The sequence below is a fragment of the Canis lupus genome, chromosome 6 (assembly GCF_003254725.2).
Source record: "Canis lupus dingo isolate Sandy chromosome 6, ASM325472v2, whole genome shotgun sequence".
NCBI classification, from domain to species: Eukaryota; Metazoa; Chordata; class Mammalia; order Carnivora; family Canidae; genus Canis; species Canis lupus.
This window is the reverse complement of record NC_064248.1, coordinates 67,801,091-67,824,730: the sequence shown is the minus strand read 5'-3', so window position 1 is coordinate 67,824,730 and position 23,640 is coordinate 67,801,091. Positions and strand designations below refer to the sequence as shown.

The window sequence follows — 23,640 nt, the reverse complement described above, 5'->3', positions numbered from 1 at the left end:
CCCACACATTTCTTCTCCCTTCCCTTATTTTCCCTTTCACTATTATTTATATTCCCCAAATGAATGAGAACATATAATGTTTGTCCTTCTCCGACTGACTTACTTCACTCAGCATAATACCCTCCAGTTCCATCCACGTTGAAGCAAATGGTGGGTATTTGTCATTTCTAATAGCTGAGTAATATTCCATTGTATACATAAACCACATCTTCTTTATCCATTCATCTTTCGTTGGTAAGATCAAGTGTAGTATCTGTTCTTATCAGTAAACAAATGTTTCGATCTCGTACAAATAAGATGAAGATGGCCTTAGAAGGGCTAAAAACAATCGTCCTCCCAAACGTTTTCAGGCATCAGTAAAGGAAGACAATGCAAATTTAGAACGAGAGCATAGAGACGTTGTAATAGAATGTCCCGGAAAGATCAGAATTGATGGAGAGAATTAAGACCCATTTCCTTCAAAGGGAAGGCTGAGTTTCAAGAAAAGTTAATAAAATCAAAAGACACTATTAAAATAATACTGAAGACACCCAAGCGTTGGTGGGAAAATGAATCTCTCAAGATTATAAAGCAGCCTTTTACTGCTAATCGTAGCACAGTGACCTTAGTGCTGCTGCTCTGAGGATGTGGGTGGCCCATAGTGAAAATGACAGCACCCCAAATTTTTCCCTTTCTTCTTTAGATTTAAAGGCTTTGGCTGATGAGTTTTTTTTTTTTTTCCATCTTTAAGGCAAACTAGTTCCTTTTCACTGTAGCCCAGAAACATGCATTCATAGCCTGATCTCTTGTGCACAATTGGAGGATAATTCTCATTTGGGTTGTAGAGTACTCTAGTGCTTTCCAGGAGCTCACACTGGACCCCGAGATTACATGGGTCTGTTTTGTTAAAATTTGATAGCTCCATACACACCCACTCAGATGCATTTGTACGTAGTAAATTATCTGGCAGACATCTATATAAAGTCTAATAATAACCCTGATGATTCCTTAAAATTCCCCCTTTTCCTTCCAAATATACTTAATCTTTTCAATCTATAGATGTTTTTAACAATTGTATTTCCTTATTTTCAACCTCCCCTCCCGGTTAATCAAATTCTGAAAATTAAGTAAACAGGGTTAGAAACAGCAGGTTGCATCTGATTCTGTTAAATAATTTAGTTAAAGCTTTTCAAGACTGATTGCCTTTGTTGAAATGAGCAAAATACTGAGAATGGCTAGATGATTTAAGAAGGGGAGGAATTAAAACCTCTCTTGGGGTAGATTGCAAAATATAATCACACATTCTTCCCTTTCCGGTCCACCCCTTTGCGTATGTGCTGGTCTTAGGATTCTTGTTGGCCCATAGAATCTGGCTGGCATGACTCACATGACAACATCAACATCCAAGGCCCTTGGGTCATTTTGTAGCTCCCACTGTTACTATTTTATAGGGCTGGCTTCTTGGGCCTGCAGCCTGGGCGATCTCACAGGGGCCCATATTCAGAAGGACCCGCACTTGGTTTAATGCACTACTGCTGTCATCTTTAAACTCTTAATAATTTTTAGGGATGCATGGGTGGCTCAGTGGTTGAGTGTCTGCCTTTGGCTCAGGTTGTGATCCTGGAGTCCTGGGATTGAGTCCCACAACAGGCTCCTCTATGGGGATCCTGTGTCTCCCTCTGCCTATGTCTCTGCCTATCTCTCTCTCTCTGTGTCTCTAATGAATAACAATAAATACAAAATCTTTAAACTCAATAATTTTTAAACAAGGGCCCCGTATTTTCTTTTTTTTTTTTTTTTTTTTTTTTTTTTAGGGCCCCGTATTTTCACATTCACTAGACCCCACAAATTCTGTAGTCAGCTTAGCCTTTTTGAAGCTCTGAGATGAAGAAGTCAATGGAGCTTTCTTGCAAGACCACCTGGAGAGAAGGACTCACTTTTTCAGGGTTCCCAGCTGAGCTCAGCCACTGGTTGGCTCATAGTTGAATGGAACTGAATGAGTGAGTCCAGGTGGGACCAACAGAAAAATTGTTCAGATAGTGCAGGCAGTTGTAGGAAATATGAAATTAAGGTTGTATTAAGCCAGTGAGTTTGGGGTGGTTTGTTGCATATTAACAGTAGGGACATCTATAAATTTAGAAGATGTGAATTAAAATATGAAGACAGTTCTTCACCACATTAAATCTTTAGCTTCTGTTTTTCTAATGAATATTAATACATCAATTATGAAGGAGACTAAACAATAAGTGATTGCTTTAAGTTTAGTTTTTAAATGGAGAACTCATAGAGACTAAAAATATATATATTGATTTTAACTTGGGGATCTATGGCCTGACTCAATTCTCAATTATTTGCATTGTGATTCAGACACATTATTATGTTGAAATTTGCAGGTAACACCTACTTGTAGTGGTGTTTATATAGACTCTTTAAAAATATATAAAGTTTATGGAAATAGAAGTTCAAATAGCATTAGGAAAAAATCATAAAATATTATTTAATAGCTAAATGAATGAGAGAAAATGGAATTGCTATAAAGTTGTCATAATTTAAAAGAACAAAAATCAAAAGTGAAATAAATAGACAGAACTCTAAAATTGAGCCAAGACAGAGCATAGCAAGTTGACACAAACATTATTCAAGTAGTGTAAAATCTAAATATTTTTAAACCATTTTTATCAAAAAGTGAATGCATCCCTGTTGCTTTTTACATGTTTTCTAAAGAAATTCTTGATAATAAATGTAAACTCTTTCTTCAGTTCTTCGGAGCCCTCAAGTCTTAAAAGTGATATTACAATGATGGAAATAAGCTGTTGTTAGAATTAAAAATAAGGAAAGTTAAATTAGGTCAGTCTTTGGTCTGTTAAAAAATAATTACGAGTCTGAATCCTTTCTAATAGTATTAACATGAGACAAAAAAAGTAATCTATATGATTCATTAGTATAGGGCTGTCTAGATGTTTTAGATTTTCTCATGTTTGAAAGTCATACTCGGTAGTGAATGAAATGGAGTGCAAATATTTTCAACATAAGTATTTTGGTATTAAGATAAGTCAACAATCTGCAGCACAGGCATCACCAGGAGCACGGGTCACAAAATTTCATTTGAATATATTGCCTTTAATGTTTCAGAGCTTATTGAAATAATAGCTTCCCTCAGTACACATGAATTGCTTTGTAAAAATAACATATTTGTATCTACTTAGGAGAAGCAAGCCCCATGTAGAATCACTAAGAGATATTCTGAATAATAAAATAAATGTTTAATTTTATTTATAGCTCTTCATGATTATCCATTTAAGAGGCTTTTGTTGCACACTTAAAATCTCAAAAATGCCTTCTTAGCACAGGACGTTAGCCAATCTCACATAAATACTTCTCTGTATTCTAATGCACACCTAGAGCAATGATCCCAGGCCAAGATGAAAAAGCGAAATGCTAAGGAGTCTGTTTTGATTCTTCCAAATTGTGAGCAAATAATGCAAATTGTGTTTTCAGGATTGATAGCACATTGAGTAAGTCTATACAAAATAGTTATATATTATTTAAAAATATTTCTTAATGTTCCTGGTGGCTGAAGCCAATCTATGTTTATAGGAACTTTGCTACTTTTGCAGAGTTGTGAAGTATGGAATATGTCAACATAAATAGTATTACATTTGGAGTTTGTTAGCTGAATACATGAGACAAATTCTGAAGCGTGAATAAAATATATGCTGGTGTAAGGACTTTTCATTGCTTTAGTAACTCAGAACAGTAGGATATAAAATTTAAAACCAAATTCCTATATCCAGCCAGTATACAAAATGGAGTCCAATGGCCTAAAATAACATAATATCCATATAGAAGAAAATTCTTTAATAAATTGTAGCATACCCATATGAAGTAATGCAATACAATAGTGAAAATGCTTGAACTGGAGCTATGTGTTTTAAAATGGTAAAAACTAAAAATATATAATGTTGAGTATAAAAAGTCATTACAGATGATAAAAAATGCTATCGTCACATAATTAAAAAAATGAAAAACAATGCTATATTTTGTTTACAGAGAAATGCTTTCATAGTAGAATTGTGAGGATGCTTAAGGATAATAAAAAATGAGACTGCTGCTATCTTTGGAGTAGAAAGAAAAGGAATTTGATGATACACAGAGGCTTCAAAGGTATATGGAATATTTATTTCTTATGTTGGTTAAATACACAGCTCTTAATTTTTAGGATTACCAATATTTTTATATTTGCCTGAAATATTTTATAAAAAGTTTTATTTTATTTTATTTTTTTAAATTTTTATTTATTTATGATAGTCACAGAGAGAGAGAGAGAGGCAGAGACAAGGCAGAGGGAGAAGCAGGCTCCATGCACCGGGAGCCCGACGTGGGATTCGATCCCGGGTCTCCAGGATCACGCCCTGGGCCAAAGGCAGGCGCCAAACCGCTGCGCCACCCAGGGATCCCAAAAAAAGTTTTAAAAGTAATGTATCAAATGTCTACTGCCACAAAACACTAAACAACAACCTTAAATCTCAATGTCTTAAAACAATAAGCATTTACTAAGTGTACAAACTCAGGATATAATTCCTATTTGACTCATCCAGGCAATATTTTCAGGTTCTAGCTGGGCTCATTCAGATGTTTGGGGATAAGCTTGATATTAACTGGAATAGGCTGGTCTCAGTTTGTAAGAGTAGGGGGACTCGGCTCTCCTCCACGTATCTGATCTTACTGAGCATGTATGTCATCAGGGTGATGGTAATAAAAGTTCAACAGAGAGAAAACAGAAACCCATAAGGCCTCTTCAGTTTTGATCTCACAGTTCTGTTGGTCAAAATATGTCACGTGGATAAGCCAAGGGTCAGAAAGAAAGATCACCACAAATTCATATGTCAAGAGTTTAAGTCCACAGAGATGAAGAATTTGAGCCAACATTCGAGGCCTTAGTCTGCTCTTTTTTTTTTTTTAATTTTATTTATTTATTCATGAGAGACACACAGAGAGAGGCAGAGACATAGACAGAGGGAGTAGCAGGCTACATGCAGGGAGCCCAATGTGGGACTCGATCCCAGGACTCCAGGATCACACCCTGAGCCGAAGGCAGACGGTCAACTGCTGAGCCACCCAGACGTCCCATTAGTCTGCTCTTAATGCCACAATTATTCATATCTGTTCTTCATGCAAAATATACTCACCCCTCATCCAAACACACATAAGTTCCATCTCCAGGAACATGTGCTCTACATCAATTTGAATGTAGCTGCTTTTAATCTGTGGTCTATGAAACAAAGAAGACAAGTTTTCTGTTTCTCTCACGTTAGGCGTAAAGGTGGTGAAACAGCAGCAGAATGATAACAGTAAACACTGCTATTTGAAAAGATAAAGAATCTGAGGTTCTTCAGGAGTCACTCATCTCAAAATAGTGAAATTGCACTGTACAGTGAGTGATAGCCCGGCCCTCTATTCTGGGACTGGAGAATGTTCTTGGGGCCAATTCTGATAACTAAGAAAAGTTTTTCATTCTATGATTCTCTATAGCTTTCAGCTCTGCTCTCTGGGATATCTTTCATTTCCCATGAGCTCCTTTGGTACTTCTAAAGACAGTTGCGCGGGCGCCTGGGTGGCTCAGTGGTTGAACGTCTGTCTGCCTTTGGCTCAGGTCCTGATCCCAGGATCCTCGCGGGGAGCCTGCTTCTCCCTCTGCTTATGTTTCTGCCTTTCTTTCAGCATCTCTCATGAAAAAATAAATAAATTCTTAAAAAGAAATAAAGACAGTTGGGAAGTTTGCTCTATGAGGATCATTGAAAGCTTGTTTTCTGGTCATATTAAATTAAGGGTTCTAAAGATCTATTTACATTTTGCAAAATCTCAGTCCAGTTTTGATCAGCTGGATTGTTCTTTTGCCAATTCATCTTTCTCAAACGTGTTGAGTGTATTTTAAATATTTGACCCAGTACAATTCAAGATTCAAAGCCATACGTCCTATTCTTTCTTAGACTTGCATCTCTCACTAGACTTGTTTATAGTGCTTGGGTTGTATGGCTGTTTTGGAACTATGACATACATTTCTTAGAAGCCCTTTTGTCAGGTGAACGGGTTTACTATTCACTGCTTAATCCTTCCTGAGGTCGTAACAAAGTGACCCATAGCCTTGATTTGGCCTTTTCACCTACGCCAAGTCTAGCATGAAAGGTTGGAGATGAGAAACAATTTTATCTTCCAATTCAATAGGCTCTGGTGCTTCTATCTTCCTTTTATTTGCACATTTTCAATATCACTTCAAGCTCATCTCTTGTAGTACATTTTCATATATAATTAATAAGAGACAACTACTGTTTTCAACTTTTTAACTGGAAATCTCTGCGATCAAGATTAAATATTTATTAGCTTTTATTAGTTACATTTTTACTCTTGGTAAGTTAAAGCAGGTAAGAGGTTTACCAAATGTTTTTGCAACTACATAACATGCCACCATATTTTAGCTTTCCTTGGTAGCTCTCTTACTATTTCTCCAACTTCTTTTTAAAGTCTCTTCATTGTGGGATCCCTGGGTGTCCCAGTGGTTTGGCGCCTGCCTTTGGCCCAGGGCTCGATCCTGGAGACCCGGGATCAAATCCCACATCGGGCTCCTGGTGCATGGAGCCTGCTTCTCCCTCTGCCGGTGTCTCTGCCTCTCTCTCTCTGTGACTATCATAAATAAATAAAAATTGGAAAAAAAATTTAAAGTCTCTTCATCGTGCTTACAGCCCTCCTGCAACTCTGTCCCTAAACCAGTATCACATATTAGACTTTTGCTTCAGCATCACCCTACTCCTAAAACCAATTTCTACATAAGTTGTTTCTTAATACAATAATACTCAATGGGAAATCATTCCAAAAGTATGTGACAGAAAACAGTCTTACTATTTAGCTTATGAGTCTGTGTGCTGGCACTTTAGGTTTCCTCTGCTTGGAGTTCTTTAGGTTTCAGACTCAGTCGCATCAGGCTGAGGGTGTCTGAGTATTGGCAAATCTAGGGTGGCGCTAGCTGGAGTGACGAGGGCAATTCAGCTATTTTCCACATGTCACTTATCCTCCAGAAGCTAATCTGAGCATGTTCTTATGGAAGGGCAGAGTATAAGCCTGCAAAGACTCATGAGATCCAGACAGAACTGACACACTGTCATTTCTAATTGTCTTGGCCAAGACCAAGTAATTATAAAGTAACTAGGAAGTCACTTGGCAAGAGCAGGGACATGGGAATGGTAAAATTTGGGGATGTTTGCATATTCTATCACACATAGCATAGCATTATCATCAAAGCTAATTTATAGATTTACCTTGACAATGCTTATGTGAATTACTTCTATAGTGGGGAAAATATTCCCAAATTTAATTATTTTATTTATTTATTTATTTATTTATTTATTTATTTATTTATTTATTTATTTTTAAATATTTTATTTATTTATTCATGAGAGACACAGAAAGAGACAAAGACACAGGCAGAGAGAGAAGCAGGCTCCATGCAGGGAGCCAGACGTGGGACTCCATCCCGGGATTCCAGGATCATGCCCTGAGCCAAAGGCAGACGCTCAACTGCTGAGCCACCCAGGCATCCCCCCAAATTTAATTTTAAACAAAACCATTAATACTTACTCCTACATAACATTTTATCTTCCCAAAGAATTGTCTGTACTTCAGAACAGAATCATAACTGTAGACGCTTGAAACATTTAGATAGTTATGATTTTAAACATGCCTTTGTAGACTAGTTACTTTACAACTCAAAAAATTTCCCCATGAAAAGTAATGATATGAATCTTAAGCACAACAGAATTATTTCTTGACAAATTAACTGCCAGTTTCAAAATAACCTTCAGGTAAAAGACATCCAAAAGCCCATATCAAAGTACACTCCTTTGGAAAATGGTTTTGTGCTGTAGAAATGTGTAGTGCATTTAAAGTGTCTGCAACCTTTTTACTACATTCATGAAGAGGTGGGTATAATTTTCATCACCTTAAATCTAATTTGAAGTGATTTCTTAGACCAATGGAGTGAAATAAAAGTGACATTCTGGGATTATTTAGGGTTATGCCATTAGAAGTCTTTAATTTCCATCCGGATTTTTTTAAAAGATTTTTTATGTATTTATGTATTTATGTATTTATATGTATGTATTTATTTATTTATTTTAAGGCTTTATTTATTTATTCACAAGAGACAGAGAGAGAGGCAGAGACACAGGCAGAGGGAGAAGCAGGCTCCATGCAGGGAGCCCGAGGCAGGACTCGATCCCAGGACCCAGGAATCATGCCCTGAGCCAAAGACAGATGCTCAACCGTTGAGCCACCCAGGCATCCCTAGATTTATTTATTTATTTATTTATTTATTTATTTATTTATTTATTGCAGGGAGAGGGAGAGAGAGGGAGGGGGAGAGAGACAGAGACAGAGAAAGTCTGTGCTTGCCTGTATCACCTGCAAGCAGGTGGGAGGGGCAGAGGAAGAGAAAGAGGAGTAGAGTCTCCACTGGACATAGAGCCCAACCCCAGGGCTTGATCAGGGGCCTCATCCCAAGCCCCTGAATACATGGCCTGAACTGAAAGCAAGAGTCAGGTGCTTAACCGATTGAGCCACCCATGTGCGCCTCCATCCAGGTCTTCTATAATGCACTCTCTGAAGCCCTAAGACACTATGTGAGAAGTCCTGCTATCCTAAGATGGCTAAGCTGGATAGACCACTTGAAAGCACTTTAGTGGAGAGTCTCACAGGAAATCAGCCTTCCAAACATCCCTGCGAAGGCTTCGGACATGTGAATAGCCATATTTGACCATCTATACCACCCTCTGCCAGCTGAATGCCACTAAGTCACTTCAGGCAATGTAAATGAAGAATTTTCTGAGTCCTGACCTCAATCCTGACTCATGAAATCATGAGATATGATAAAATGACTATTGTTTTAATCTTCTAATTTTTGTGTTAACCTGTTTTGCAATAAAAGGTAACCAGAACAGAATTTGGCAGCAGAAAGTGGGAAACTTTGAAAACAGGTGACAGGTAGAGGCTGGAAAAAAAGAAAAGAAACCGAAGAGATTTTTTGGAAGTTGGAAGAGCCTTGAAAAGACTATTAGTGAGGGATTGAAGGACCATAAGTAAAACATTTAGAGGTTAGAGCAAAAATCACACCTTTTATATAGCAGCAAAAATTTGGCAGCTCTGTTATCTACAGTAAGATGGAAAATAAGGAAGGTCACTAAATGAGCTCATCGATCTCACTGGAGAGATTTCCAGGCAGAACATAGAAAGTGCCAACTGACTTCTTACAGGTCCTTAAGATAAAGTATGAAAAGAGAAGTAGCCTATAGACAAAATATTTCAGTCTTCCAGTAGAATTTAGAGGAACCATAAGGGAGCCAGGACATGCTAGACCTGAAATTAAAACTGTTTCTCATTCTCTCTCTTAGTAAACTATTCTCAAAGTAAAATGTGGTATTTGGATAAACTAAAAACCAAGAGTGGGGATGAAAACCTCTTTATAAGTCATCATAAGATTTAAGGGTATGATGTGTAGACCCTCTTTTTTAGACAAAAGGATTTCTAGGAAACCTAAAGATGTAATTTTGCAATGGGGTCCCAGGTGGCCAGGGATGGAGAGCGGCTTGCCTCAAGGCAATGTGTGGGTGCATTTTTTTGTTTGAATTCCAATATAGTTTGTAGAAAACCCACAGAATTTTTAAGAGAATTATACCACTAGCTTAGACCAAAAGAGAGACTGATAATACAATAAGAAGAGTGCTCTTAGGGTTCCAAACTTCTACAAAAACAAATCAGGGTGAAAAGGCTTACACAGTGTCAAGTACTGGCAATTTCTTATGGAAAAGAAAGGTGGAATTCAAGGGCATTATAAGGAACCCAGGGGAACAGAACTGAAGAATCACTTCCAAGTTCCATTTGGAGGTTCCTAATGGTTGCAATGTCAACATGTGACCAGTTGTATTTCTTCCGTTTCTAGGTCCTGTCTGAATGTTATAATAGCATGACAGATATCAAATGACAGACAGCTGGGCCCAGTAAATCCAAAGAATCATGAGAACTAAAAATTATATTTTTAAGCCGTTATGTTTGGGATAGGTTTTAAGCAGAAATACATGGCTGGGACAGAATTTAAGTACATTTTCTAAGCTGGACTTAATTTAGATATCAAAATCCTGGAATTTGAACTTGAGCTCATTATTATAATGGGATGAAACTTTTAGGGGTTCTGAGAGGGCACTGAGTATATTTTGCAAATGCTAGAAATTTAAATGATTGTAAAGCCAGTCATCAGACTGTGGTAGACTAGAGATGGTTGCCAATTCTTTGTTACTCTTCCTATTGAGAGGTAGAGTCTAATTCCCTAGTAGAAAGTAGCAAACATGACAATTTGCAATTTTCAAGGCTAGATTATAAGAAGAATTTACCCTCTACCCGTCTCTCATGGAATAGTTCTTTAGTATTCCAGAGTGATATTGGAAGTTTGACTATCTTGAGAATATATATGCGGGTGAGGCTATGGGTAGGGGCTTTGGTGGACAGTCCCAGCTAAGTCCAGTTTTCGGGTCATCCCTGCAAAGACTGCCAACATGTTTGAACCCTCAAGATCAGCCCATCTGGGTATGCCTGGGTGGCTCAGGGCATGATCTTGGGATCTGGGATTGAGTCCCACATCGGGCTCCCTGCATAGAGCCTGCTTCCCCCTCTGCCTATGTCTCTGCTTCTCTCTCTGTCTTTCTCTCTCTCTCTCTCTCTCTGTGTGTGTGTGTCTCTCATGAATAAACAAATAGAATCTTAAAAAAAAAAAAGATCAGCCCATCTGCCAGATGAATAGCATCGTGTAACTATATTCGATACTATGTGGAGCAGAAAAATCATGCAGTTGAGCCTTGTTCAGATTGCTGAACCATAAAAAAAATAATAAAATTGGTTATATTTGTCAACCTCTAAATGTTGGAGTGATTTTTTTTAAGTAAGTAATAGGTGACTGATGCAGAATGCAAATTATACAAAAGAGTAAGTCAATTCAAACCAGAATATATGTTTAAAGATAATATAAGAAAATGAAACCAACTCAAGGAAATTATAATTTGTTTTCAACAGATCCTTATAGATATCACTGTGTTATGGAAAGAATAGAGAAAGAGAATCACATCTTACTTAGTGAAGTTTCTTCTCTTTTGAAAAAAAGAAATACTGCATTATATTTCACAGTCATTTTGGCCTGAAGCTCTCAACTCTACAAGTTTTCTTTAGCATAAATCAGCTGAACTTAATTCCCTGGGCATAGACTCCCCACAGGATCCCTGCATTATAAAATTAGCACATTTAAAACTCTAATACACATTCCATTACATTAAATCTTCAGGTCCAGTATAACCAAGAAGAAGAATATTCAACCCAAAGTCCTTCAGAATTAAACCATTCATACCTAACTGAAATTAAAATCACCCTGAAATGATTTTGAACTTTTTGGGCTCTTCACTTCCTAACTCTTATATTTAGGAGTTACAAAGTCTGAACAGAAAAATAAACAGGAATATTACCTGCCTTCAGGCGGTATCTCTAATAAATTTCCCCAGGAGGCATTACTTGCTCCTCTCTCCTGTCTTGGAGATACCAACACATCAAATCTCTACCATCATACTACTTATTACATAGGACAGAATTATTGGCTTCTGTGCTCTTCCTAAAATATATGTTACAGAAATGCATGAACCAATGCTTGCAATAAAAGGCGAGATCATTACATAAACTGTGTGAACATATTTTTTCCTAATATTAAAAAATCTTTAAAATTAAGAGAGCATCTTATTGATTTAAATGTAGCTTAGAATGCTACAATTTGGGCACATAGAAAGCCAGGGAAATGAATTGAAAGCAGGAATGACTTGATAGGCACTAAGAAGAAACAAAGAAGAGTATTGAGAAAAACAATGAGTAGGGAATTTTGAGTTTCTTGAGTTATCTAAAAATGGAGGAAAGGGGACCAAAGGCATGGATGGAGACCAGAGGGAGTGTCCTGCAAAGAACAGACTGCCTGTGAGAGTGCTCCAAGGATCATAAGTTTTATCTGCAAGTAAGTCCTACATTCATTTTCTTTTTTATTTATTTTTTATTATTTTTTATTTTTTTAATTTTTATTTATTTATGATAGTCACACAGAGAGAGAGAGAGAGAGGCAGAGACATAGGCAGAGGGAGAAGCAGGCTCCATGCACCGGGAGCCCGACGTGAGATTCGATCCCGGGTCTCCAGGATCGCGCCCTGGGCCAAAGGCAGGCGCCAAACTGCTGCGCCACCCAGGGATCCCCCTACATTCATTTTCTATCTTGAAGCACCAAGCAACATTAGAGTGGCCAAACATCTCTCTTCTGAATTGCTATTTTCAAGTAGTCAGTTTTGTTTTAACATTACATTTACGGCCACCTTCACCACCACTCCCAACCTTTTGAGGAAAATTCATTCCATTGTTAGACAAACTAAGGATAAAACCAGCTTCTACATTCTCTTCTGAAAGAAGCGATGAGTTTTCCTTCAGTCCATCGGAATGGGATGTATCAGGTACTCAATGATAGTATAGTTGAATCTCCTAATGGCGATATGGAATGATGCTTTACTCTAATAGAATGTGCATGAAAAAATACATAATCAACTGGAGGCATTAAATATTCAAAGAAGATTCAAAGCAATGCTTAATATAATTTCAGTAGTCAAGCCTGGACTATGAAGAACAACTTCTGGAATATATATGAAGTTAAACTCAGGTCTCTGCCATCAGGAATACTGCTGACTTTGGTTAAATAGTTTGTGTTAATTATTATTTCTTTGTAATACCTTCTGAACTTCAGCCCTAGGTAAAAGCAATGTGATATTGTACAATTCCACATTTTTATTTTGTTTGAAAACTGAAAGCATGTGGATTCAGCTACTATATCTTCAAAGTCTGTGGCACGTGACATTTCATGCTAAAAAGGCTAACAGTGACTTCAAATTCAAAGTAGTTCTGCTCTGCATACCATATTAGCCCTGGTTTTGAAGGGAAAGCTAGTATAACCCCTTGGCTACAGTATCCTGGGGAAGCTAACTGAATAATCAGTAAACATTAAGAGATAACCCATTAAGATCATGCTCACAGATACTTAAGTTAACTCTGGTGAAATAGTTCCCCCTTTGAAGCAATCTGATTGCAAAATCAAAAAGAGTCATTTGGGAAACCCTATATAAAACACAGCCATTGCAGTACGTTGAGCTCCATAGAGACAGTGCCAGGGCAAGTGAGAGCCAGAGGGGCACTGGGTGACTCTGCCTCGATGAGGAAAATAATTAAACATGGGCAAAGGAGATCCTAAGGAGCCGAGAGGCAAAATGTCATCATATGCATTCTTCGTGCAAACTTGCCAAGAGGAGCACAAGAAGCATCCAAATGCTTCAGTCAACTTCTCAGAATTTTCTAAGAAGTGCTCAGAAAGGTGGAAGACCATGTCTGCTAAGGAGAAAGGAGAATTTTAAGACATGGGTAAGGTGGACAAGGCCCGTTAGGAAAGAGAAATGGAAACTTATATCCCCCCTTAAAGGGGAAACAAAAAAAGAAGTTTAAGGATCCCAATGCACCCAAGAGGCCTCCCTCAGCCTTTTTCTTGTTTTGTTCTGAGTATCACCCCAAAATCAAAGGAGAGCATCCCAGCCTATCCATTGGTGACGTTGCAAAGAAACCGGGAGAGATGTGGAATATAACGCTGCTGCAGATGACAAGCAGCCTTAGGAAAAGAAGGCTAGTCTACGGCCATACCACCCTGAACGCGCCCGATCTCGTCTGATCTCGGAAGCTAAGCAGGGTCGGGCCTGGTTAGTACTTGGATGGGAGGAAAAGAAGGCTGCTAAGCTGAAGGAAAAATATGAAAAAGATATTGCTGCATACTGAGCTAAAGGAAAGCCTGATGCGGCAAAAAAGGTAGTTGTCAAGGCTGAATAGAGTAAGAAAAAGAAGGAAGAGGAGGAAGATGAGGAAGGTGAAGAGTATGAGGAGGAGGAAGAAGATGAAGAAGAAGATGATGATGATGATGAATAAGTTGGTTCTATCGCAGTTTTTTTTTTCTTGTCTATAAAGCATTTAACTCCCCTGTATGCAACTCACTCCTTTTAAAGAAAAAAAAAAATTTGAAATGTATGGCTGTGTAAGATTTGTTTTTAAACTGTACAATGTCTTTTTTCGTTTTTTTTCTTTTTTTTTCTTTTTTTTTTGTAGTTAACACACTACTGAATGTGTCTTTAGATGGCCTTGTCCTGGTGGTATTTTCAATAGCCACTAACCTTGCCTGGTACAGTATGGGGGTTGTACCTTGGCATGGGAATTTAAAGCAGATTCTTGATGGTGCACAGCACAAATTAGTTATGTATAGGGATGGTAGTTTTTCATCTTCAGTTCTCTCTGATGCAGCTTCTATGAAATAATTGTTGTTCTGTTAACTGAACACCACTCTGTAATTGCAAAAAGAAAAAAAAAAGAGTTGCAGCTGTTTTGTTGACATTCTGAATGCTTCTAAGTAAATACAATTTTTTAAATTAGAAGAATAAATAAAATAAAACTGAAATTTCAAAACCACTATCTGGACACTGCTAGCTGCCATTTGGTGCCCCTGAATTTTGAATGGGGATAAAGTTTTCATCTATCTTTATCCGGATGTAAAATTATTCATGAAATCAACATATTGGTGTGTTTATGGACTGAACACATCTAACTGTCATAGTAATATGTTCAGTTTCTGTTATGAAAATAAGAATGAATTGCATAGAAAACAAGTTATTCAACAGAACTTGATAGTTCAACATGTTAATTTCTTCTGGGGGTGGAAGTGTGGGGTGATTTTACCTTATAACAGATTCTGGCATTTAGGAGTTGTGGCTATTACTGAGCGGATCATGTTTCTTCTGTAGCGACTAGCTAATTATTACCACCCTTCATTATCTTTTACTCTTTTGGGGATATTTTTTAGACAAGCTTTAATTTAGGGTTTTTATAAGTTAAAGTGTCATATTAATGGTACCTAAAGTGACAGGGTATCTTGATTTTTGCATGTATGAATATATATTTGCAATAAAAATATTCTTGGGAAAGAAGGGACTATTAATATATGCTATAGAAAGAAAATTTGTTCTTCTTTGGTTTCCTGGGTACTTGAAAGGAAAAATAACTTGAAAAGGAGCCAAGATGGCTTAATGAGTGAAGTATTCATTTAAAAGAACTGATTATTTTACAAATTTACTGAAATTGAGTTGAACTAGGGACATTTCCCCCTGCAGTTTGCAGGAGTCCAGACTCTAAGATATAGCTTTTATATTTAATTATTAGATATTTCCTTTCCAATTATTTGTCATGTGTAGTAAATTGAAATATGCCACCTTGAGAATTCACCTTGATTTAAACAAAGCCAGTATAAAACTCTGGACAATTCTTTGGAAAGAGATTCATAATTTCCCCTAATAAAAAGCATTAGTACATGATTTGATTAGACAAATTCAATTTGTGTAAAACTTTCCAGGACACTTCAATTGCATAAAAGGAAGGTAAGCTTTATCTTAATGAATCTATTCTAAACCCTTGATCATAGTTTGGTATGTGATTTGTGTTTTTATTCAGATTCCAATTATTTGGAGAATCTAACATTCCAGAAATGTAATCCACTGCTTTGACATGTTTACCATTTTACTCTTCAGTTGTGCTGTTAGGTACTTGATTCTCTTTATGTATGTATGTATGTATGTATGTATTTATTTATTTATTTATTTATTTATTTATTTTTAGTATGTCCTATTATTATCTGGCACACCTGACTAGTCAATAAAGCTTGATAATTTAAAATGAAAGTTTTTCCATTTCATTAGATATAAAGTTACATTCTGATATTTATAATCATGGCCCAAACAATGGAAAAATATGAGATATTTTCTCTGAATTCCAAAACAAACTGCAGGTATATGAACAGGAAATAGAAATGCTCTAATTCAGTCTCAAAGTTATAACATCAGGGAAATTCTTAAGACAATCATATGAGTGCATAGTGGTTCCTGAATACTTGTTGAATAAGCGGATAATCAGCAGATTTTACACTTATCCCAATTAGACTTCTGTTTTATTCTTTTTTTTTAAATTTTTTTCTTCTGTTTTATTCTTAAGACAATCATAGGCATGCATAGTGGTTCCTGAATACTTGTTGAATAAGTGGATAATCAGCAGATTTTACACTTATCCTAATTAGACTTCTGTTTTATATTTTAACAGCCATAAGCAAGGACTATGGTTTGTTGTTAATCTAGGCCTTCCAGGAAACAGACACCAAAATGGAATTAAAAGTGAAAGATTTGTGGTGAGGGGGTGGGAATGGCTATTAAGAAAATAGGGGAGGGGATCCCTGGGTGGCACAGCGGTTTGGCGCCTGCCTTTGGCCCAGGGCGCGATCCTGGAGACCCGGGATCGAATCCCACGTCGGGCTCCCGGTGCATGGAGCCTGCTTCTCCCTCTGCCTATGTCTCTCCCTCTCTCTCTTTCTGTCTCTCTCTCTCTCACTGTGTGCTTATCATAAATAAATAAAAATTAAAAAAAAAAAAAGAAGATAGGGGAGGTATAACAGGAGTAGGCAGAGAGAACACAAGCAGCAACCTCTTTGCCTCAGCAGCAACAGTCTCCATAGACCTGGGAAACAAAGGCAAAAATGAACAATTGGGACTTCATCAAGATAAAAAGCTTTGCACAGCAAAGCAAACAATTGACAAAACCAAAAAGCAACCTAAGGAATGAGAAAAGATACTTGCAAATGACACATCAGATAAAGGGCTGGTATCTGAAACCTATAAAGAGCTTATCAAACTCAACACCCAAAGAACAAATAATCCAATCAAGAATGGGCAGAAGACATGAAAGACATTTCTCCAAAGAAGACACACAGATGGCCAACAGACACATGAAAATGCTCCACATCATTCGGCATCAGGGAAATACGAATCAAAACTACAATGAGATACCACCTCATATCAGTCAGAATGGCTAAAATTAACAAGTCAGGAAAGGATAGATGTTGGTGAAGATGCAGAGGGAGGGGAACACTCCCACTCTGTTGGTGGGAATGCAAACTGATGCAGCCACTCTGGAACGTAGTATGGAGATTCCTCAAAAAGTTGGAAATAGAGCTAACCTTTGACTTAACAATTGCACTACTGGGTATTTACCTCAAAGATACAAATGCAGTGATCCGAAGGGGCACCTGCACCCCAATGTTTATAGCAACAATGCCCACAATAGCCAAACTGTGGAAAGAGCCCAGATGTCCCACAACAGATGAATGGATAAAGAAGATGTGGTATATATACAACGGACTACCACTCAGCCATCAGGAAAAATGAAATCTTGCCATTTGCAACGATGTGGATAGAGCTTGAGGATGTCATACTAAGCAAAATAAGTCAGTCAGAGAAAGACAATTATATGATCTCCCTCATATGTGTAATTTAAGTAGCAAAACATATGAACACAGAGGAATGGAGGGAAAAACAAAACAAGATGAAATCGAGAGGGAGACAAACCATAAGAGACTCTTAATCATAGGAAACAAACTGAGGGTTCCTGGAGGGGAAGGGGGTGGGAGATGAGGTAACTGGGTGATGGATATTAAGGAAGACAAGTGATGTCATGAGCACCGGGTGTTATATAAGACTGATGAATCAGTCTTACTCTGAAACCTCTAACTCTGAAAGCAATAATACATTATGTGTTGATTAACTGAATTTAAGTACAACTTTAAAAATTAAATAAATAAAAAAATCTTTTAAAAAGTTGTTAGTAAAAAAATAAGTAAATATATCAAAAAGTATATAGCAAAAGATATACAGAATTTTCCTGAATAATTAGAAATTAAATCATTATATACTGATATTTAAATAAATCATAATTTAGAAAGAAATCCTAATGGGAATTTAAAACCATCCAGAAGTGAATAATAAAAAAACATACTACATATCAAAAATTAGACCTTGGGATAGGCACAGCTTTTTAAAATCAAAACAAAAATATGTGGCTGTGGAAAAAAAAATTACATTTAGAATGTTAAAACTATTTTTCTCTTTCTTTTGGTTAAAAATACTAAAGAAGTAAAACTGGCAAATTGAAACTAGGAAATACAATGCCTGCCAATAAAAATGAATTATTAATATCAGGGGCACCTGGGTGGCTCAGTCTGTTAAGCCTTTGACTCTTGGTTTCCAATCAGGATATGATCTCAGAGGTCCTGGGATGGAGTCCTGCATCGGGGCTCTGTGCTCAGTCAGAGCCTGCTGGAGATGCTCTCTCTCCCTCTCCCACTGCCCCTCCCCACTGCTCACTCTCTAAATAAATAAATAAATAAACTTAAAAAATTATTAATATCGGTAATACACAAAGAACTTTGTGGAATTGAGGTTCAAGAACTAATTAAAAATACATGAAAAAGACACGAGCCAGCACTTTATAAAAAATGTGATCATGAAAAATATATCAAAATTACCATGAGTTACTACTTTATATTTATTTGACTGAAAAATTTTCTGAAAATAGGACAACACTAGGCAGTGGAGATATGGATCCTTCTATAAACTTATGTATTTTAGTGGGAATGTGAATTACTACACTCCCTTTGAAAAGCAGACACCATCTTGTATAATTGTACTTTTTTACACCCTACAACCCTAGGTTTGTTTTGGGTCAAATTCCCTTGAAGGGAGGATATAGGGGCTCTTGAGCAATGCTTTGTTAAGGCTGTGAACCAAGGAGAATCTTATGAGAGACTCAGAATGCAGCATGGAGAGTGGGGGAGCTGAGGGTAGATGTACTAGAGGTGATCTCTCTGCAGTCTTTCTTGTCTGAAGGCAAGGTAGCTGGCTTTTGTACACTTTCATTGATTCCCTGCTGCCTCAGGTGGGGAAGGGGTTGGGGAAAAGGCACAATCCAGGCAACTCAGCTGATGCTGTACCTCGTTCCCAGGAGCAATGCTCCAGGGCTGGTTGCAGACCTAAGCTTTTAGCCACAACCAGTACAAGGAATCCCTGAAAATCTAGGTAAGGCATCACAGCATCTCCCTCAACCTGAGAGAAAATTTCCACATGTACAGGATTGTTCATACATGCATTGTTCACAGTGCAGTGGTCAAAAACTAGAAGCAGTCTCTGGGTTTATTGATATGAGAGCAGATATATCAGTTATGGGATATTCACATAATGGAATATTATGCAGCTGTCAGAATGAATTAACTTCAGCCTCATGCAACAATCTGGATAAATTTCAGCAACATAAATATCAAATAAAAAATAAACTTGCATATACCAAAAGAGTCTTTACAGAGTTAATAAATCATTGAAATATATAGTAATACATATTGATGTGCTTAAAAATATATAAAACTATAGAAAGGAAGTGATGAACAAAGGAAGTGATGAACAACAGATCTGGTTGTTACTTTGGCTTAAGAGTGTCAAGAGGATGGGATGGAGGATGGGGACCACATCTAAAATATCCACTGCCAGTTTTTATATTGAATGATAAATTTATGAGCTTATTACACTATAAGAAACAAACAAAAAAACCCTGAATAAAATACAAACAAAATTTAAAAAGTCCTGGATGAGTGTGTAATGAATCAATAAATAGAATTAATAAAATTCTGGGCAAAGATGATATTAAAGAAATAAGATTTTCTAATTATAAAATAGAGTTTCTGTTTAAGAGATGAGTTGGAGATGGGTCCTAAATTTTGTTTTGAACTACTGGAAGAATGACTGTCTTTCACTTAGGTGAGAAGATTAGAAGGAAGGAAAATATGGAAGCAGGTGGATGGCAGCATTTGAAATACTGGTTTTCCATAGGTTAAGTCTAAAATGCTTATACCAAAATAAATACATCAGGTAGGCAGTTGAATTTTTGAGATTATAGTTAAAAGGGCAGTTTGGGACTATTCTAAGTTACTACTATATATTTAAAGACAAACAACTGGAGAAGATCACTCAGGTGGTGAATGTAGATGAAGGGTTAAGATCTGAGAACTAATGCTTGAAACATTGCAACCATTAAAGGTCAAGAAAAAGAAGATCAAGCATACTGAGGTAGGAAGAAGTTTAAGATAGAATGATCTTCCTGGAACCAGGTGAAGAAAGCAGGTAATAATTCGTTGTGTCAAATGCTTCTGAAAGGAATAGGAAGGTAAGGACAAAGACTGATCATTGGATCGTCAACGTGGGGGTCATAGGTGCCCTCAATAGGTAGTTTTGGCGGAGTGGTGGGGTAGACAGATGCAAGGAAGATGGGAAGGAGAGAAGTTGGGGGTGGAAGACAGCAACCATAGAAACATCTCATTTAATGTGTGTCTAATGGAAACAAGTTGGTGCTCTGGCTCATTTTCCTTCCTTGAGAGAGTCAGCTTCAGTATTGGAAGTAATCACAGATATACAGATTTTAGTACAATTTTTTTTTTAAAGATTTTTATTTATTCATGAGAGACACACAAAGAGAGAGAGGCAGAGACATAGGAAGAGGAAGAAGCAGGCTCCATGCAGGGAGCCCGATGTGGGACTCGATCTGGGGTCTCCAGGATCACGCCCTGGACTCACAGCAGCGCTAAACCGCTGAGCCACCCAGGCTGCCCCAGATATCCAGATTTTAAAATCTAGAAAAGACCCTAGAGATGAATTAATGCAATTCCATCATTTTGCACATGAAATACTTGAGGCCCAGAAAAATAACGCTAGTTGCATGAGAAAATAAAGCTTAGGAGATAATGAGAGAACCAGACTGAAATCGAAATTTTCTGAATCTTAATTCAAGGTTATTTATATCTTACTGAAAAAAGTCAGCTGGGTTATAATTTTTTTTTTCATGCAAGCAGGAATAAAATGTATTTGATTTAGCTATCAACATAATAGAAAGCATTGCTGTTGGACTTTATATAAGATGTATTCAACTACTTCATTTCCAGGTTGTACTAAGTGCCACCACTTTAACCCATCCAAGTCCTACTCATCATTCTAGTTGCAGCTTACATGTCAGGAAGGTAAAGTCTCTGCCCCCAAATTATGTAGCACAAAGCCAAATATAATACAATTTGTTATTATTCATGCTTTTGAATTATGCATGAGTTTACCTCTTCTATTTGCAGGAATAATTGAGACGTCGTAAGTATATGAGAGCAAATGACTCCTAGCTTCTCTGAGAACCAGGAAGAGCCCTTTTCTCCTACTAGTGTTTTTTTCTTTGGTTATAAAAATGCAAATATAAGTTGAAAAACTTAGAATTGTATTGTTGACTACTTATGCATTTAACCTGACAACCGATTCAGTCCTTGTCAAGGGGCTTTGCAGTGAAAAATATAATATTCCAAACAAATTACAGATAAGATATGTACATTTTGTGAAAATATTAATTTACATGTACATTTGGGTCAGGATACATATCCACTTATGAGGAATTATAATTTCTCAGTCATGTCAAATGAAAGGAAAAGGAAAAGCTTCTTTGAAGAAATAACATGTCACGCTCTTTGGGTGCTTTCATTCAGAAGAAATATAATACCCTGGTAATATTAAAATCCTCTAGAGTATGTGATACGGCTAATGTCATCTTTTCCCCTTTCTCTCTTTCTCTTCTGACTCTGTTGGAAGTCATCCAATGAGAAAAGTAAGGATTTGTTCCTTTCAGTGCAATAAAGAGACAACTAAAGCTTATCCATTATTGGAATTGGAAGTTAATGCAGTGCTCCTTAATAATACTCAGGGCTAGAAATCAGCCCAGGTCCTAGAGTAGAATTCCCTTTAAAGGATGAATATATTGATTTCATTGGCATAATGTTCAAAAGAGTGGTTATTTGCTAACTCTCTTCATCCATCCTCTTTTTCGGTATCAAATTGAGTGAGGCTTTAGCATGTATTTTGAAAATCTCCTTTGTCTTTAATATTTTCTATTAGCTCTAGATGTTTGGTGTATTTCAAAGAAAGTTTAATATGCTCATTTATGATTCATTTTACTGAATTCTTAAAACTGTTAAGTTTTGATATTTAAGAAGACCCAGGAGACTTGTTAAAGCCTTTACGTAGTGAAAAAAAAAAAAGATACTGTATTTTACTGAAGAAAATATTTGTTAGAATCCTTAAAATTCAAGTGTTCTTAAAATAAAAAAAAGGAATCCATGAATAAATATGTGTATTTTATTGCAGAAATTTTAATCCCTTTTCAAAATGACCTGGCAATCCAGGGAAAAAGATGGAGACAATTAGTATTTTGAGGGCAGTTATATGCATCTTTGTGCCAGGTGCCTTTTGCATATGTTCTATTTAATTCTCACCTTAAAATTGGACGTAATATTATTGAACCCATTTATCAGATGAGGAGACCAAAGTTTAGAAAAATCTAAGTAATTTGCTCAACAATAATCCCAAATTAATTAATTTGCCCATCTAAGATCTCAGAATCTAAATTTCAGCCTCGCTACTATAGAGCTAGATCTGTGAATAAATTAATGAATAAGTAAATACATTAGCAAAAAATTCCCATATTAACATTTAGTATAGGCCTTATTGTTTTTGTATTATTATCTAATTAATTCTGTCTTTCCCCTAGAATCTAAATTCTTTGAGAACTTTAACATACCTGTTTTTGTGTTTCCATAGGACTTGGCCTAGAGAAAGGAATCTATCTATCTATCATCTATCTATCTATCTATCTATCTATCTATCTATCTATCTATCATCATCTAACATCATCTATCATCATCTACCATCATCATCCATCCACCCATCCATCCATCTATCTATCTACATGAGCAATTGACCAATAATCAATGTTTTTTCTTTTGCCTTCTTGTGTGGAACTCAATCAAGTTTCAAATACTATCTGTTTTTCTTTCAAAGTGTTACAAATTTGAACTTTCTTTTTTTTTTTTTTTTTCCAAATTTGAACTTTCAAGCTAGGCTGGCCAATCTAGCAATTTTTTTCAAAGGTAGCATTAAACACTACATTTCCCAATAATGTACATAGTAATCATTGAAAATGAAACTCTGTGTGGGTATATTGTAATGCTTATGATGAGCACCCATAGCATTTTTACATCTTAATTTTTATTTATTCCATACTACCATATAGTCTATTGTAGTTTATATCTTTTATAAAATATTGCACAAATGAGTGATCATGCTTTATTTAAATATTCTCCTATTACTAGGTAAAAATGTTGCTATATAATTATTTCTTATAGGGCTTTTCTTCAGGATCTATTCCTAGAAATGGATACCCGAGTCCAGTCTGTGAACACATTATAAAACTTTTTATAAGTATTGCCAAATTGGCTTTCCAAATTGATTTTCTAAATAATGTTGCTTTGAGAAATATTCAAATATGTCTGCTTTTTGTAAACTTGCTCAAATAAGGTATTATTTAATACCTCAATGTTTAAGTGTTTGTTATTTTAAATGTTTAAGTGTTCATCATTTTAATATTTAAGTATTTAATGTTATGTTTAAGTACATTTTATTTTAAATTAGTGAGGTATAAGACCTTCACATTCTTTTTTACTCACCTTATTTCTTTTAGAACATAAACTTTTGAAAAAAAGACAATTTTTTAAATCTCAATACATGACTA

The 23,640-nt window shown here is 36.4% G+C and overlaps 1 pseudogene; it reads left to right on the top strand.

Annotated features, from left to right (window-relative positions):
- Positions 1 to 13,295: 13,295 nt before the first annotated feature.
- Positions 13,296 to 14,058, top strand: LOC112679129 (high mobility group protein B1-like; annotated as a pseudogene).
- The last annotated feature ends 9,582 nt before the right edge of the window (positions 14,059 to 23,640 follow it).